The 15,851-nt window shown below is 39.9% G+C and overlaps 1 protein-coding gene across 1 annotated transcript in view; it reads left to right on the forward strand.

Annotated features, from left to right (window-relative positions):
• Pappa2 (pappalysin 2) overlaps positions 1 to 15,851 on the forward strand; it is a 229,470-nt gene that overhangs the window by 155,641 nt on the left and 57,978 nt on the right. The window lies entirely within an intron of this gene.

The following is a 15,851-nucleotide window of genomic DNA, read 5'->3' on the forward strand; positions in this document are numbered from 1 at the left end:
GGGGAAATGAGGTTTCCACTGGGAATTCTGAGATTTCTGCCCTCCTCTCACATTCCTGTCCCTGGGTAGGGGCACTTGAGAGCCCTTTGTGGGCGCATCTTTTCTGGCTGAGAAACTGGGCACTTGCATCAGAATGTCACCATCAGTTTGGTCTTGAACATTCACGTTTGCAAGCACCATGCTAAGGAGAGATTAAATTATTTACCACGCTGTGTAAACTGATTAAATCTTGGTTTACACCTGTTTATATAGCAGGTGAAGAATTGGTAATCAGAAGTTTGCAAGTTGAGCGTGAATCACTGTCACTTGTCACTTGTGTTTACCCGGTGAACTATGTCTGCCTTGTTTTTACTCGTGTGGAAGAAACCCAAAGCTGGACAGACAGAGCCCTAAAATTCTTCTTAGGACATACACTTCAGAAAAGAAGGAACTGAGAAGAGCTGGCACAGAAAGCAATTCCAAACAAGCACTGGATGCTTTTATGTAGTTGCATGAAGCAGTGTGTGGGGGGGGGGCGGGGAGGACACAGCTGATTGAGGGCTCAGGTTTGCAACCTATTTTCATGGTAATGAGCAATCTAGTATATCAATGTGTCTTCAGTTTTGTATTCACAATGGGAAGGGGAGTCATCTTTTCTATGGGATTGTTTGGGTTATGAAAGTTGGGCAATGTACTGAAATTATTCTGTAAGTTATGAAGTTCTATACCTACCCTATGCTAGGTGTTGCTTCATAGTTCTTATTTATCTATTTATTTTTACTGTGGGTTTTGGAGACAAGGTCTTACTCTGTAGCTCAGGCTTGCTTTGAACTCAGAGCAATCTGCCTGTCTCAATCTCCCAAGTGCTGGGATGTTTTGTTTTTAAGAAGGATACAAATATAAATTTTAATCTGTATGTATTCCCTTCTTGTTTTTCTGAGATTTGTTGTCACAAGAGAAATGAACCCTAACTGCTCACTCTGCCTTCAGCACTCCAAGCTGTAGTTTTATCCCATTCTGCCTGCTCTGTGCCTCTTTATTTAATAATAAAGGAAGACACAGGTACCATACCACAGGTAGTGACACCTCAAAGACAGAGCCAAAAGTGGTGGAGAATAGCACACTCCTGATATCTCCTGTACTTGGGAAGTGAAAGCCGGATGATCAAGAGAACAAAGCCATCCTTAGCTACATGGCAGGTTCAAGGACAGACTGAGCTACATTTCATTAGTTCTACAGCAAGCAAAGGAAAATAAGAAATAAAATAAAAAAATAAAAACAAAAGCAAGAAACAAAAAACATTAAAACTTCTGAAGATCAAACAGGCTTCATGTTAGGACATAATAGCCACATACTGCTTCCCCTCCTTTTCAGCTCTGTTGAGTTTCTGTCCCAATTTTCCTTCTTTCTGTCTCTTTTCAATTTCCTTCCCCAGCTTTTTTTCCCTCCACCGGACTCTCCAATGGGCATTTTTCTCTTAGTTCTCTTTTCTCTCTTTCTATCTTTTAAAACAAGAATTGTTTGTTATTTTGATTTATGTGTATATGTGAGAGGCCGCATGAGTTTATGTGTGCTGCTTGCCTGCAGTTGCCACTGATACAGAAGTCAGAACAGACTCAGATCCCCTAGAATAGGAGTTACAGTAGACTGTGAATCACCAAGTGCGGGTGCAGGGAACCAGGGTCCTCTGCAAGAGCAGCAAGTGTTCTTAACCACTTAGCCATCTCTCCAGTCCCCTATTTTCTTTCTTATTCCATGTACTTGTCAGGCTTGAACTTTTTCAGTCCATAGTCTTGATTGTGATTACGTGTTGATGATTCCCAACCAGACCCATTCCTGCTACTACAAACTTTTCCCTTAATGGTTATAAGGGTACCACAAATCAAACACCTAGGGATGCAGCCACTGATGTATCCCGTCTACATCCCAGATTCCTAAAGGAGAGTCTTTAATAAATCATTTGAAATGTGCACATCTCTCTGCTCTGTGATGCTGGTGGATTCTGAAACCTACACAGCACTTAGGACTCTGTGGTGTCTTGTGCGGTCTAGTCAGTCAAACAACTGTGTGGTATTAACAACAAACAGTGTGTTCTATGATTTTGACACGGAGAATATACAATGGATTTATTAAGATTTGCCTTTGCTTAAGTCAAGGCACATCTATATACCTGAATTTCTGGGGGTGTGATCCAGGCACTAGCATTTTGAAAATTCCCTTGCGTCCATTTGATGTTCATCATGATCTAGGAGATCATGATCTAAGAGAAACTGTGCCCTTGTTAGGACAATATACACACCAGAATTTTGGCAATAAATAAGTAGAAAACAACCCGCATACATAAAAAATAATGTGTTTTTCTTTTATGTAGCAAATTTTTGGATATAATTTTGTATGTTGTTTATTTTAAAATTAATAGAGAAAATATAAACAGAATTGTAACCTCATAAACCAGTAATAATTACAACATTTTAGCACTTATCATTCATTTGCAGTGGGTAATCCACAAAACTTAAACCTCTTTTCATCTTTGTTTAGCCATTTCTTCCACCTACATACCACCATTAATCAGTAGTCTGCTATTTCATCAACCTGACATCCACAAAAGCTAAAATGAATGTGTTTGAGTGATATTTTATTCAAAGACCGTGTTATATTCTCTAATCTCTTTTACTCCCCTGGGTGCTTTTTTCTCATTACATGTTATCCTTATGTGTGAAGGTTAGGTTAACCTTATTAGGGGCTCTAGGTAATTTTAGATTATTCTGGCCTTCTAACTTTGCTTGATAGTCTCTCCTATAAATCATTCATCAACATATCATCCATAATGTAGAATAGAAGTCAGATCTTTTCAAAGGAGCTGCAAATAGCCATCCTATGTGAATATTTCTTGTGACATCAACTTTTCCAAACACACAAACACACACAAATGTTCTATGAATGTAACTGAAGATTGAGACTATAGGCCTCACATTGTGATTGCTTTTGTTGGGTGCTAGTGTACACCTTCAATGGAGCTTTGTCCAGTTTGACTTGTTGGAAGATCCTGGGAGGGACAGAAACTAGGTATGTATTTAAGCCTTCTCTATATACAAAGAAGGACTGCTTGGTATAGCAAAAAATGAAACAGCTGAAGTCCAGGGTACTCCTTTATTGTTTAGATGAGAATCATGGAGGTGATAATGATTTCTTGCTATGGGCTATGAACACTAAGAATTTTGGCTACTTTACTATATATATTTCTCATAGCAATAATATATTTTATTATTAATGAAATACTAGCACAATGTCTTGTGTTAAAGTAGTATATAAATTGATATATATGCATTTTATCTATCATCTATTGTATATGTATGTTGTGCATTATCATCTCCCATTACAAAGAGGAAATAGACTGGAAGTTATGTGCTCATTCATCCAATAAATGGCCATAGGAGATTAAAACCATCTTAACCCCAAAGGCTATACTTTGACCTAATAACACTTTTGATCATGAGCAAAGAACTTCATTTTTATGATCTTTTTTCCACATTTGTAAAATAAACTTTTAAATGATTTCTAGTCGTTAAAAGTTTGCATTCTACTGCCTTTGTCAATAGAACAAACATGAAGTTCTAAGACCTTGGTGTACTACCATTAAGAAAAGTAATGTATAATTTATTTTGGGTTTTTTTTGTTTTTTCTTGTTTTTTTTTTTTTTTTTTTGAGACAGGGTTTCTCTGTGTAGCTTTGGAGCCTATCCTGGCACTCACTCTGAAGACCAGCCTGCCCTCGAACTCACAGAGATCTGCCTGTCTCTGCCTCCCCAGTGCTGGGATTAAAGGCGTGTGCCACCAACGCCCCGCAGTAATGTATAATTTACTAACACCAAAAATTCAAAGTTTATTATAAATACAAATACTATACTGCATGGATTTAGTAGAAAATACTTTGGGTAATCTTACAGTAATTCCCAAGGAACTTAGGCTGAATGAACAGCCAAAGTTCATAGTCATTGTTAGCTGGGTTTGGTCAGTCATCTATCATTCACAACCCACAGGACTGGATGTAGATCTCATTTGAAAATGGAATACTATATTTTTTTCTCTTTAGATCTATAGACTTGTGAGAATCCTAAAAGTGCTAAAGAAGATAATCGAGTCAAAACGGCTAAAAGACGTTTCTGTAGTCAAGTTTTGTATCATGGCTTATGGTGTGGGCTTGGTGAGACTTAATTTTGAATGGCAACTCTGCTTGCTCATTCGTTTTTTTACTTGAACATGTTACCACTCTACTATTGTTAGAGTAGACTATCACTATCCTCATTGACAAGATAGAGATAATAGGATCACTGGAAGGTCTTATAAAGATGAAATGACTAAACATAAAAACCGAACACAATTTCAGTTATGTTTTCGTTGCCCAGCAATGCTATCATCACCACCATCACCAGCTTCACTATCACCACTGTCACCAACGGAATCAACTGTTACCACCATTATCACAGCCACCATTATAACTGCTGCCACCACCATTACTGCTGCCACTATTGTCACCATCGCAACCACTATCATGACCATCATCTTCACTGTCATCATTATTTCTACCACCTAGCATAGTCACTGTCATCACTACTACCACCAATATCCTGGTTTCCCCTAACAGGAACTCTGGCTGAGAAAGATATCCTGATGCTGGGTTAAATGGTAATACTATATTTTTTTAACAAGGACTATTCTCAGATATAGTTTTATTTCTTTTAACCAGTGACCATTCTCTTTCTTCTGTAGTTTCTATATACCTCCAAAATGGCCTAGAGACCAAAAGGATTGCAATTGTCATTTAAGGGACAGTTCTTCAATAGACAGATGGAGGGAAGGTACATTTTCCTATCTATACAAAAACCACACACCAAAACAAAGTTCGATGAGCTAAAAGTATACGCTTCCCTCCCTTAACCAGAACCTTCTCTGCAGGTTTCATATCATTCCATTTCACCATGCGGACATGAAAGTGGATCATGATACAATAAAATTGTATGTGTGAGAAAGTAAGTGGAAATAAAATAGCAATAGATAACTGGTCAGACTTCAAAATTAGCATAGGCATGTAATGTCAGTCTGGCTTGGAAGAAGGAGGGCCAAGGCATGTCATGGAGATCTTACCTTCATTTTTATTTGACTCTCTACATCTTTATGAATAATAGCTGGAGTGTCAACTAACTTTATTTTACCATGGGATGTGATAGGAAGTCTTGACTAATAAACTGTCAATGTTAAACAATATTAAAATTCCTTAAATATACTAGATTTATAACTTTTAAAAATAGTAGATTTATAACTTTTAAAAACAGTAATCTATCTGATGTATAAACACTATGTCATAACATTGCCTATATGCATGATTAGGTTATAGCAGTGTGTTTGTGTGTGTGTGTGTGTGTGTGTGTGTGTGTGTGTGTGTGTGTGTGTGTGTGTGTGTGTGTGTGTGTTTGCTGTCTGTAACTTCTCCAAGTAAGAACATCACTGTAATTTCTCTGTACACTCAGGCATCTGCAAGACATAGAAATTTGTTTTCTTTCCATTAAGACTCTGTCTGGCTTTATAATTAGTGTTTATAGTAAATACATTCAAAGTTTATCCTTGGAGTCCTCAATTCTCTTGCCATTGTAGTATCATGTGAGCCTTAAACTAATTTATTACAGCTTCTTTTGGCTTCAAAGTGACTGAACCTCTGCAAGCTTTGGCCACTCCAATACACACCTGGGCACAGGCCAACTCCTGCCTCAGGCTTTACAGGGCTGGCAGTTGGCGTGCAGGCCTTTACTTAGAAAAACACTTGCTGGACTCATAAATGTCCCTGTGACCTTCAGTCCCAAGCAATGGAGCATCTTACTGTAAAGTTTGCTGCTCTGTATCAACTGTCAATTTCTCTATTAATCAAATAAATAAATGCAAACAATGTTTACTTTTAACAGATAATGCAGAAAGACTTTTAGCAACATGCAACTTCATACCCCAATGTTGTTTCTTGTCTGCCTTTGGCTTGTCCTGACTGTGTTTCTGGCTTTCCTAACTCTTACTTTAGCTGGGTGGGTGAACATCTTGGTAGTGACCTTGCCTTGTTCTTTAACAATGGGTCAGGGCAGGCCAGACTGATTCATGAATGGTCCCCTGGGGGATTCTGGGTGGGACAGTAATATGAAGAATTAAATATGGTTAGAATAGTGAGTGGAATGTCAACATCCCACACATATACACACACTTAGGTCATCAGGACTTGCTAGTCATTTTGGCCATAGTGAGCAGATACTATTCATTGTGTTTTGTGGCTTCTTATAATAATATGAGAAATGTTTGGTCATCTCCATTTTTCAAATAGGAAAACTGAGAACAAGAGAGACAAAGTAACTTATTTCAAGTTAGAGGCTTATTAAGAGCCAAAGCTGCAGTCTTAATATTGGTCATTTGCTTCTACAGCCTCTGTTTTGAGTCATTCTGTCACATTTCATGACAACGATTATCCAGTGCAGCCATTAAATATATCCTGGAGGTCGGTCACTGTGACTGAACTGTTCAACCAACTCTTGCCTTAAAAAAATTCTTCTCCTCATATATTACACCCAACCATTTTAACCTCCCTTGACTCTTCCCAGTCCCTCTCCCCATCTTCCCCAGATCCACTCCTCCTCTGTTTCCCTTAAAAAAGGAGCAGGCCTCCCAGGGGTATCAATTGAATATGGCATAACAAGTTACAATAAGACTAAACATATGCCCTCATATCACGGGTGGATGAGGCAAGCCAGTTGGAGGAAAAGCATCCCAAGAGAAGTCAAAAAAGTCAGAGATATCCCCATTCCCACTGCCAGGAGTCCCACCAGGAAACCCTGCTGCACAAACATAATGTATAAGAAGAGGACCTAGCCCAGTAGTAGATTCTGTGGACCATGTTCTTATGGTGTCCTTGACCTCTCTAACTCCTATGCTATTCCTCCCCTTCTTCCTTGGTTCCACCTAATGTTTGGTTGTGGGTCTCTGCATCTGTTCTCCACAGTTGCTGGATGAAGTCTCTCTGATGATAATTGGGCTAGGCTCTAGTCTATGAGTACAGCAGAATATCATCAAGAATCATTTCACTGCATTTATTTATTTATTTATTTATTTATTTATTTATTTATTTATACCAATCATGTTTGGTTCTATCCTAGGTCTCTGGGTCATCCAGTCTTTGGTTCCTGGCCATCCAGGCAGTGTCAGGCATGGGCTGTCTCTTGTTGCATGGGCCTCAAGTTGTACCAGTCATTGGTTGGCCACTCCCATAAGTTCTGTGCTGCCATTACCCCAGCACATCTTGCAGACAGGACAAATTGTAGGTTAAATGTTTTGTGGCTGGGCTGATGCCCCAATCCCTCCACTGGAAACCTTGCTGGTTGCAGAAAATGGCTATTTCAGGCTCCATAGACCACATTACTAGGAGTCTTTGCTAGGGTCAAACTCATAGATTCTAGGGAGTTTCCACTGCACTAGTTTCCACATTACCCCCAAAATGCCCATCCCCAAATTCCAGCTTACTCTTCCAGTACTCTCTCCCTCCTCCCCCAACCTTCCTGTTTCCATCCCCAACTTCCCCCAGTCTAGCTGTGAAATATATTCTATTTCCCCCTCCCAGGTAGATCAAGAGTCCCCTCTTGAGTTCCTCTTGTTACTTAGCCTCTCTGTGTCTGTGGATTATAGCATGATTATCCTTTACTTATCTGCTAATATCCACTTATAAATGAGTACATAACTGGGACTGGGTTACCTCAATTGGGATGATTTTTTTCTAGTTCCATCCATTTGCCTTCAAATTTCATTATGTCTTTTTGTTTTGTTTTGTTTTGTTTTGGATTTTTCGAGACAGGGTTTCTCTGTAGCTTTGGAGGCTTTATTGGAACTCACTCTTTAGACCAGACTGGCCTCGAACTCACAGCAATCTTCCTGCCTCTGCCTCCCGAGTGCTTGGATTAAAGGTGTGCACCACTGATTCTTGTCTGTCTTTTATTTTTTCTTTTAACAGCTGAGTAATTGTGTGAATATACCACATTTTCTTTATTTATTATTTGGTTAAGGGGCATCTAGGTTGTTTCCAGTTTCTGGTTATTATGAATAAAGCTGCTATGAACATAGTTGAGCAAGTGTCTTTTGGTAGGATATAGCATCCTTTGAGTATATTCCCAGGAGGGGTATAGCTGGGTCTTGAGGTAGATCAAGTCCCAATTTTCTGAGGAACCCTCATATTGATTTCCAAAGTGGCTGTACACGTTTGGACTCCCACCAGCAATGGAGAAGTGTTCCCTTTGCTCCACGTCCTCACCAGCTTGAGCTGTCACTTGTGTTTTTAATTTTAGCCATTCTGACAAGTATAAGATAGAATCTCAAAGTCATTTTTATTTTCATTTCCCTGATGGCTGAGGATGTTGAACATTTCTTTAGTGTTTCTCATTCACTGAAGAGTCCTCTGTTGAGAATTCTCTGTTTAGATCTATTCCCCACTTTTAAAATTGGATTACTTGGTTTGTTGATGTCTATTTTCTTGAGCTCTTTACATATTTTGGATATTAGCCCTCTGTCAGATATGGAATTAGTAAAACCATTCTGTAGACTGCTGTTTTGTCCTATTGACAGTATCTTTGCCTTACAGAATTTTTCAGTTTCATGAGGTCCCATTTATTAATTGTCAGTCTTAGCGTTTGTGCTATTGCTGTTCTGTTCAGGAAATTGTCTCCTGTCTCAATGCATTCCAACTTTTGCTTTTTACATGGAAGTATCTGACCTAGAGGGAGCTAACTATCTTACTTCTCTCATCCACATCAAGGCATGACACACCAGGAGAATGGCATGCCTAGGCTTTTCTGTGCACTTTCTAATCCACAGGTACCCATGGCTTCCTAGAAGCTCTAGTTACACATCAGTAACACGGATCTTATTGTGGCTATGGCTTCTAGACAAAGGATTGTAGAAAGCCCTTTGCTTTTTGGAGGAGCAAGAGTGACAGAAAGTGGTTCATTAGGTGAAGCCCCAGGCATGTGGGCATGTACTGAAAGTACTTCCTCATTACAGCCCTGTCTGTAGTTGGACAGATAGACTGGCAGAAGCAGGGCTGTAGAGATACCGGCAAGAGTCTAAAAAATATTTTGTGCTGAAACTTTTGAAGATGGGAATGTAATTTGTAACAAATGAGATGAACTATCCTCTAAAATGAGTATATACAATATTTTTTTATCTTTTCTAAAAAAAGATTGTCTTGTTGGACTCATGCCAGGCTTTCCCCATTAGCTGACTCCTCCCTACTACAGGAGGGAAAGAGAAAGATACTTAGCTATATCTATGTGTATGTATGTATGATGTATGTATGTATGTATGGAGAGAGAGAGAGAGAGAGAGAGAGAGAGAGAGAGAGAGAGAGAGAGAAACTAGCCAAGATCACCGACTATTCATTTTTATACTTCTGGAATTTTTTTACTTTGGAATAATTTAATTACATTTCTTCTTCCCTTTCCTCCCTCCAAATACTCCTATATACTCCTCACTACTCTTTTTCAAATTTATGACTTCTTTTCTCACAAATTGTTATTGCATGCACACACACACACACACACACACACACACACACACACACACACACCCTGAATAGATCCTGATCAGTCCCTATAATGCTATGTTTTAAGGACTGACCATTTGGCACTGGGCCACTAATTTATGTGCTCTTGCTCTTCCCTAGGGAAGGCCAGCTTTCCCATTTCCAGCCTTCCTCCATTGCCTACAATTCTTTGTGTAGAGTTGCTGCCTCATGGGCTTCTCTCTGTTTCATTTGGCATGCTCTTGTTCAACTCACATTTGAGGAGTCATGCTGGCGAGACTTTATAGGTGTAGTTTCTGATATTACTAGGAGACACAATCTCACAGCAAATTCCCCGTTCCTCTGGCTCTTATAATCTTTTCATTCTCTCTTCTGCATTTTTTTCTAAAGATTAGGGGTGGGATAGTGTGCTATACATCTCTGTATTTTCATTGGTTGTGGTTTTCTGTAGTGGTCTCCATTTGTTGTGAAGGAAGCTTCCTTGATGATGGGTGAAGACTACCCTTATCTGTTTACATATTGTTGTTGGGGATTGCGCTGGTTTGGTAAAACAGTGATGTAGATTCTCTCCTTCAGTATTTCTTGGATCTTACATGCTTGTTCCTTTAATCTACCTATCCTTCTCTTTCTCAACCAATCAAACCTACCTCAAAGCATTCCTTTCCTTATATGTTTCATGCCTCCTGGTAGCTCCATCTTAGGGCTATTAGTTTGAATAAGAATGGCCCCCATAGGCTCACATATTTATATGCTTAGTCATTAGGGAGTGGATCTCTGTTACAGGATTTGGAGGATTAGGACGTGTAGCTTTGTTGAAGGAAGTGTGTCACTGGAGGTGGGCTTTGAGGTTTCAAAAGCCCACACAAGGTCTAGTCTCTCTCTCTCTCTCTCTCTCTCTCTCTCTCTCTCTCTCTCTCTCTCTCTCATTCTCTCTCTGCCTGTGGACCAGAATGTAAAAGTCTCAGATACTGCTCCAATGTCTGCCTGAATTCTGCCATGCTCCCTATCATGATGATAATGGACTAAACCTAAGAAATTATAAGCAAGCCCCCTTAAATTCCTTTTGTAAGAGTTGTGTTGGTCATGGTGTCTCTTCACAACAATTTAACAGTGAACAAGACAGGGCTCCTGTAATTTAGTTTTCTAGCATTATTACCATAATTATGTTCGTCTCCCAAGCTGTGGGACCCAATGTTACAAACATATATGTATTAGATGCTCAATAAATAATTGTGCAATGTATGTGAAAGTGGAATACAGGTAGATGATCCAAAAATGGTAAAGACCAAAGGTCTAAATGTTTTCATGCTTTAGGTCCCATTAATCCTTGCTTTTGGTGTGGTTTCTAGTTCTTCAAATGTGACCTATGGGAACAGATATTAGGATTCTAAATAACTGTGATAATTGTGTGCATTTGGATTTAAGTTGCATGAGACATATCAGGTTTGAGGAAGTAATCCAAACATGCTCTATATGAAAAATTCCATCAGATATAATAAAGTGGGCCAGAAACATAACAAAAGAGATTAAGTACCATTGAACTTAAAATTAGAAATGCTGTGGGTGAATTGTGAGAAAGGATGGAGAAGTAACTACAAGCCTGAAGAACTCAAGCCCAGGCAGAGAGTGTTCCTGCACCTACCACCCTGGGGACCTATGCTATTTCCTACAGAGTATCCAAAGATAGGAGCACAGAGTCAGGCACTGACACAGAATAAAGAGTTCATACACATCTAGGCATTAGCAGGCTCTTCGTACTGACAGAGGTTCCACTTTACCTGGGAGTAATTTATAAGAGACCCTTTCATTTATTTCTTACTCAGAGAAGAAACTCTTGCTAAAGCCAATACATCTGAGTGGAGTGCTGATTTTCTTTCTTGTCTGGGACAGGACATCTGGAGGTCTGATATTAAACAGTGCAGAGTAACTATGATCATCTGTGGACTGGTAACAACCAAAGTCTGCCTGCTCCACTTGTAGGATATTGGCTTGAGAAGTCAGGCCTGCAGTTTGTTAAAATGAAAACTGGTGTGGAGTTTGGAATTGCTATGATATTTTTTGGGGGGGTAGGGTAGGGAGGAAAACTGTTTCTCTTAAAATGGCCTTGATCTTCACTCCTCCAACTTTAAAATGCATGGGAATAGCTTGGAGAACTTTGGATCCTTATTGAGCCAATCAAAGATATACCCTTGGATTATTACTAACAAGCTCCCCAATTCTAATTGTAATACTGCTGTTCTAGGAACCACGCTGTGAGTAGTAAAGACCCAGAGTATCCCGAAGAGAAAGTTTAGTCTATGTAATTCAGTTTTGAAGTTGAACATGTGTCATGCAAAACACTTAACCAATTAATGCTTTGGGTTACTTACCTGTAATAGAAACAATGTGATTGCCTTTTCCACCTACATTTCCCACTTAGCATAGGTCAATGACCAGTACACAAGCAAAGAAATAGTTCCTTTATCTGTTCTTTTGCAGGACCACAGGTACTTCCATATTGCAATATGGACATTAGTGTCAGGTCATTGCAATACATTGATCAGTGTGATGACACCAAGTAAATGAGTAGAATTTCTAATGGTGTCTCAGTTATAAAGTAAATATTCACACACCCACTGAATAAAAACCTATTTGCACATAATATGAACCATATGTAATACTGGCTACTGAAGATATCATGGTAAATAAGGCTCTGGTGGGAGTAAACAGGCATAACAGAGGCAATAATAATATTAAACAAATAGAAAAATAGCAAGATAATTACAGAGTATGCACTCTGTGAAGGCAACAAGGATGCTGGCTCTTAAGGTGACAAACGGCTCTCTGGGTGATAGAAATTATTCATATATAGGAAGAAAGAGATGGATCCAGTTAAAACCACAGCACCACAAGTAGAAGAATGGCATCCGAGTCCCTGTGACAGGGACGATCGTATGCTGCACTTGCAATTCTCATCCCAGATTAGGTGAAGTGCATTTAAAAACATGACTGCGTGGTGAATGGTATCAAAGAAAATGGAGATGCGTAATACAGGACCTTACAGTCTAATGTGAAGCATTCAGACTTTAATTAATTTAAATATTTTGTTTTGTAGCCAGGTACAAATGAAATGCTCTACACAGGAAATGATACAATGTGATTTATTCATATTTATGAAAATTTCCTCTAATTAGTACTTGCTGACTGGGTATGGAAGGGTATAGACAAGGGGACCATCTAGCTGGAAAGTAGGAGAATGGCTTTGTAAAAGTAAAATCTTTGGGTCTACAGAGATGCTGAGGTACTGGGACAAGCTCCAGGAATACCTGCAAGGAGGAACTCACAGGGTTTGCTGATGGATTGTGTGAGACCAGATGGGGTTGGGGAAAATAGAAGATTGAGAGAGTGCAACCAATGATGTCTCCTGTGTTTCAAGTTGGAGCAACAAAGTAAACGGTGATGTCATTCATTATGCTGAGGCTATCTGAGGGGAAGTACATGCAGAGATGTGGAAAACAAGAACTAAGGAATAAGAGTCCATACCATCTACAGATACTAGCTCTTCACTCTTCAGCATCTTTTCCTGTTAATATTATTATTGCTGAGGGACTCCCCACTGTAGACACCAGATGCCCTTGCTTGGCAAAGACATGATAATTCTCTTGGACCCAGAAACAGTACTCTTATTTTTCTCCAAGGGAACATAAATATGACTTTTGAAAAGCCTTCAGTGGTGATAGAAAAATGGGGTAGACTCGTGTGTGCCTCGAGCAACATCAATCAAACATGCAGCCAAGTTTTGATTACAAGCTCTTTATTTCTGGCAGAGATGTGAGGAGGAGAAAAGGCACAGCTGGGGTTTCAACAGTAGGTGGGTACCACAAGCTCTGGAAATTGGGAAAAGGCACCTTTCAACTTGGAAATTGTGGCGATTTGTCTGGAGAAGTTAAAAAGAAAATAAATATGAACCTTAGCCTAACCCCAACTCCTCATGATGTCATTTACAAAATAAGGGATAGAGAGCAAGATCATTCGGCTAACAACTCTAATCAAAGGGCTGAATGCTCAGCTGAGACCAGATGGGAGGGCTGCAGGATTCTTAGGTGGATGATCTTACTCTCTTTTCCCTGTATTTATGGCATATTTCTACTAGCATGGGAAAGAGAAGAAATTGTATGCCTTTGCCAACCTCACTGCATATAAAAAATAAATATGGGCAGATTTTTAAAATATAGAGTTCAGGTTTGGAGATGTAGATCAATGATAGAGCAATTGCTGGGCATACAGAAGGCTCCAGGTTTGATCCAAAGCACTGCAGGAAATAAAGGAATGCAAGCAAGAGGGAGAGTGAAGAGAGAAGGAAGACACTGTCTTAGGCCAGTTCCAGGATGTTTGGTTCAGTCGGCCGGACAATCTAGGTTTTCAGAGAAGTCTTAGTTGATCATGGTAAGTTACTCTACAGATTTCAACTGAAACCCATTTGTCTGATGGTTGGGGTGTTGTATTATATCTTGAAAACTTCAGAATCTAATCTGGCTTTAGCTGGTGACTTTCTTACTATATGAAATTGGGAAAGTCACTTACTTGGTCACTAGTATTAGTTTCCTATAAAAGGCAACACCTTTAACTTCCTGTACCCCACTGGGATGAAGAAAGTACAAGGAGTGGATAGGTCTGAGTAGAATGTGTTATGAAACAGGTAGTGAAATGCCTTTCCAGGACGTCTGGTACCCTGTCTTGGGAAGGACCTGTCTGTATGGTTTGGGTTCAGTGCCTACTGCCATCATTTCTTGAACTGCAAATCCATTCATAACACGGCTTCAAAGAGTTTCTTGGCTCCTTGTTTACACATATTGTCTAAAGGAAGTGGGCCATTAGGAGGAAAGCCTTTTCTTTTTTTTTTCATGAATAGTCCTACAAGAGTGAGAGGTCAGTCTGTAACATTCCCAAATCAGGAGACACACGGATGCAGCTATCACAAGAGGGAGATTTGCACAGATCACACTGCAGATGTGCCTGTCTCAGGAGTGGCAGTAACGGTATAGTAGACAGAGTAGCTTAAACAGTCGGCACTCATGCCTCGAAGTTCTTGATGACGGCATTGGTAGATGTCTTCTCTGAAGACATGTTTCCCTGTATGCAAATGCTCTCCTTTCTGCTGTGTCCTCTCAGGGAAGAGTGTAGACAAGGCACACAAGCTTTTGTGTCTCTTTGCCTAAGGGCACTAGTCCCATCTCATTTTATGACTTGATTATCCCTCTAATGCCCTCCCTCTTAATGAAATCACACTAAGGATTAAAGTTTTACCACAAACTGGGGAGTTGGAGAAGGAGCCATCATTTTGCCCACAATAATAACTGAATAATTTAGAGTGGGTGGAATAATTTAAGCCTCAGGAAAAAGCCAAGTTGCATGGAACTAGCACTAATCCAAGGCATTCTTATTTTCTGATATAATCATGGTGTCTTTGGAATGTAACAAACGGGCCAGAAGGCACAGAAGCTCTATACCATGACTCTGAAGACTCGGACCATTAACTATGTATCCACATCTAAGTGTGGTCTTCAGATTGGAGCACCCCACACTACTGGGCCATGGGGAACCTGTCGAATGCTTTGGAAGCAGTCTAGAGTTGGGGCCTAAATAGTGTCATCTGATGGAGAGGTACAGGACCTAAAAAACAAAAAAACAGAAACCCGGGAGATAGCTATTGTAATGGTTCACTTCTGTGGTCTACATGGTTGGACTAAGAAACATGTGGGGCATTAATGAGGCACAGCTTTGCATAGATGTGCAAGTATTTTCAAAGGAGTTTGACTGAGGAAAGGACTGAGGGAAAGACAATCCCCGAATGTGAATGTCACCATCCCACGGGATGGAGGCTGGGACTGAATAGAAAGAGGAAAAGGAAAAGCCAGCTAATAGTCAGCATTCCCCTTTCACTGCTTCCTGATCTTTGGCAATGTATGCACCATGGACAGTGTTGGTCCCATGTCCATGCCTTCCCTGACATGATGGACTATGCTCCTCTGAACTGAGAGTCAAACTCTTCCTCCTTTAAGTTGGTGTTTGTCAGGTTCTTACAGCAATGAGAAAAGGGAACTAATACAGCCATGTAAAACTATCTTCTTTGCAAAGGAAAGCATGAGGAATTCATGAAATCAGGAGAAGTGTAGGAAAGGACTGTTAGGAAAGGACCCCAGTTGCCTAGGAAACAAGGATGCTCCCAGCCTCCCCTCATAGATACCCAGTCCAGGGACCTCACTCTCAACTGTGCTTCTTTTCTTGATACCATG

The sequence above is a fragment of the Cricetulus griseus genome, chromosome 5 (genome assembly GCF_003668045.3).
Source record: "Cricetulus griseus strain 17A/GY chromosome 5, alternate assembly CriGri-PICRH-1.0, whole genome shotgun sequence".
NCBI classification, from domain to species: Eukaryota; Metazoa; Chordata; class Mammalia; order Rodentia; family Cricetidae; genus Cricetulus; species Cricetulus griseus.